We start from the raw sequence: 3,714 nt of genomic DNA on the forward strand, positions 1-3,714 counted from the left end.
ATAGTCTTCCACCAGGAAGCAGGACCATCCTCATCAAATAAGATAAGAGGAATTGTTTCTACTGGTAAGAGAGCTTGGTAGAGTTAAGGGTTAAGGGTCTTCAAAATTAACTGAGTTCCCCTAAATGTCACCATTCTAATCTTTTGGAATGGTCTTTCCTAATCATTGCCCTAATTTTCACATATGAAATCTGGTGAGACTATGAATTCAATCTATGTTGTAAATCGGCAACCTATAAGATAAGAATCTGTGTCTAATTTTCAGCTACATCAATTTAATAGCTCTAAGAGATAAGATATTTTTTGGGGACAACCATAAAATGTTCTTTTAGGACAATTATAGGAAACTCCTGCATCTCTGGCTGTATTTTGAGCCATGAATTTAGAACCCTGAGCTTTTTATTATGTTACTTTAGACTCTCCTGGATGGTTAGAAGTAGCTAGGCTACCTCATAGACCTCATATTCTTCATGACTATTGAACTCTGCTATGGCCTTTGCCATTTGATCTGCCAAAGCCATTTCTCTCTTTTAAAAATTTTAATTACTTTTTATTGAAAACTGCACTGAACACTAAATGTCTGACTTTAGAATAAAGAAATACAGTAATGGTAACTCACACTAAAACAAAACATACTCCTGTTAGCCATTATTTTTCTGTTTGGGACAATTTTAAAGTTTTTCTTTTGTCACAAAAACAGAATTGTACCTGCACAAAGGCTCCAAATAGGCCATCTTTTTAAACAGGCAATGATTCACAAAAGATTATGAATAGAACATGTAACTAGTTGAAACAAATCTCATAGGATTTGTTAAAATAAGTCACATCTAATACATCTGAAGTGTTCTCATATAACATATCACATGAAGAAAAGAATACTTTATCAAAGTTGAAAAAAGTGGGTTTGTTCATTATTCTTCTTGAACTCTTTTAGTTCAAGACTTTCCACTCAATAAAATAGCAGAGGATCTGAAACTGAGAAAATACAAATGAGTACAAATAGCTTGTGAAGCTTAATATTTTCTTGTCATCATCAGAGGGTTTTACTAAACTTATGACCAACTTGCCTGCTCAGTATGCAGTTCAGATGTGAGAGATTTTTCTCTCTACAGGAGCCTGTACTGTCTTCAGTCCTACGCATGCAGGAGCGTACCACAGGCAAAGAGCTTTCTCCCCACTTTGTAGTAATGTGATCTTCCTATTAGCAAGAAGAGGTAACCAGCCCCTGTAGAATGAAAGAACTAGAGTCACAGGATGAGGATTTCCTCTTAATATTTTTTATTTTGATGTTTGAACTCCTGATGCAACATTCTAGAGCAGGGTGTTCAGGACCTGCTCTACCCAAGGGACTGATAAAGGAAAAAGCTCTTCTTATTCTTTGTGATTTGATGCATAGATGAAAAACTTAACACACAATAACAGAAGTTGATCGTTAATAAATCACATCCTCATCTTTCAGCGCTTCTGTAATCAGAAGACATCTTCAGCTTTCTAGCTCTTGCAGTTTTAACACTGCAACATCAACGATGCATATGTCCAGAATCGGTTAAAAAGACCATCAGATTCTTTTTCTCTTAGTTCATCTATGTTTCACTGTCTCTTGGTCCCATATGCATCTGAATGATTACTTTTCAGCATTGTCTGCTATTCCTCCTTGAGGTGCTCTCGATTGTCCCCGTGTTTTGTGGGCTGGTTGGGAGAGGGCGCTTGGGAAGGATGTGCCACTGTTGGGAGGTTGTGAATCACTGGGATGCCTCCAGGGATGATCCCTTCCATGGCTGCAGGAAGTCCGCCTGGAGCCACACTCAGGATGCCTGGCAGATATCTGTATGTGGCACCATTTAGCTCAGGATGAATTGTTTGCTGGTCTACTGACCAAGGAGCTGATGTGACAAAGAATTCCTTGTTCACACAGTTTCTTAAGCTTTCTGGGACGCAAACTTTGATGGCTTGGTGGATCTCAGTGGCAGCCGCCTCCTGCATCTCCAGCGACGCCTGCTCGTTATACCAGGCAGTGTGAGGAATGCAGATGAGATTTGAGGCATCTTTCAGTGGACCCTGAACAAAGTTGTCCCTCCTATCCTGCCCTCCTTGAGGGTCTGTGCTAAGGCTTGAGGGTCTGTGCTAAGGCTTTCTCGCCCACCAGGCCACCACGGGCTGCGTTCACAAGGAATGCTCCCTGCCTTATCTGCTTTATAGTAAAGTCGTTGATGAGGTGGTGGTTCTGTTCATTGAGATTGTAGTGCAAGGAGACGCAGTCACTCTGACACAGCAATTCCTGCAGGGTGTAGACCCTCTGAATGCCCAGGGACCATTCTATCTCATCCTGCAAGTAGGGGTCATAAAATATGACTCTGAATCCAAAGGCCTTGGCTTGAACTGCTACCGCCTGCCCCCTGCGACCAAAGCTCATGAGACCCACAGCGTCTACCCACGGATGCGGACCGCTCCTGAGGCCACGTCGTGGATCTGCTCCATGCTTTGAACTCACATGCCTTCCCGCAGTGCCTGGCACACCCACGTGTTCCTCCGGTACAGATTGAGGATGTGGCAGACGGTGGAGTCGGCCTTCTCTTTCACGGCTCTGGACGGGATGTTGCACACAGCAATTCCAAGCTCGTGGCAGTCTTGATGTCCACATTGTCTTTGCCACTGCCTATCCGCACAATGACTCTCAGGGCCTTGAACTTTTCCAGTCCTCCCTGGTGAGGGTGATGGTGTGGTACATCATGGTGCCCACAGCTTCATTTAAATCTGTCTCGTGGATTTCCTGTGAGGACTGCGCGTCACAGAAGGCCATGGTGGCCAGGTTCTTAGGCCGCGGTGCAATCTCCGCCGTGCAGCAGCACCACCAGGGGTGGGAGTGCCGGGGTCCATTCATGATACCTTCACAAATTCTGTCCAATCGCTGTCTCTTGACTTTGTGCTTATCCACAAGTGCCATTCTTTATGGAACTTTGCAATTATTAGATCAAAAGGCAAAGCAGTCCTCTGAGAACTTAGGGGAACTCGCAGGAGTCTGAGTGCATGATACCACTATGAATCCATTCGCTTGCAACACAGTCTGTATCGCGCAGTCAGTCAACGAACCTCACCACTACCCCAGGTCTGGAGTGTCGTAGTCCACAATACCAGGGGGTAGAGGCAGCTCCGGCCCGGGGGAGCCAGGTTCCTGCCCCTGCTCTGAGCCTGGGAAGCGAGCTGGGGGCCCACCCAGGGGGTCCATGTGGTCTTGAGGCTCCTCCCCTGCTGGGGGCCCCACGGACCGGAGAGGTGCTGGGCACCCGCTGGCGTGAAGCGGCATCTGGCTGGACCTGCCACTCCAGTCCGAGCTGGCCCGCTCAGCCCATTTCTTTAAAAAAACTACTCTATTCTATGTGACCACAGATGATACATTAGGACAAAAACTGCTCTATGAAGAGAGAATAAGAAAAGAACTCTAAGAAGAAGTATGGTAGCAAAGGAAATCAGATAACTAGATGGCATAATTAACAAAGGACTTTGATATGGTTTGGCTGTGTCCCCACCTAAATCTCACCTTGAACTGTAGTTCCCATAATCCCCACATGTGGTAGGAGGGACCCAGTGGGAGGTAATTTAATCATGGGGGTGGTTACCCTCCATGCTGTTCCCCCTGATAGGAGTTCTCATGGGATCGGAGGGTTTTATTGAGGGGCTTTGACGCGTTTTGCTCAGCACTTCTCCCTCCTGCTGC

General features: G+C 45.4%; 1 pseudogene; it reads right to left on the minus strand.

Annotated features, from left to right (window-relative positions):
* Positions 1–1,643: 1,643 nt before the first annotated feature.
* On the minus strand, positions 1,644–2,952 carry LOC112607000 (annotated as a pseudogene).
* Positions 2,953–3,714: the final 762 nt, after the last annotated feature.

Source organism: Theropithecus gelada, chromosome 14, assembly GCF_003255815.1.
Source record: "Theropithecus gelada isolate Dixy chromosome 14, Tgel_1.0, whole genome shotgun sequence".
Lineage (NCBI taxonomy): Eukaryota > Metazoa > Chordata > Mammalia > Primates > Cercopithecidae > Theropithecus > Theropithecus gelada.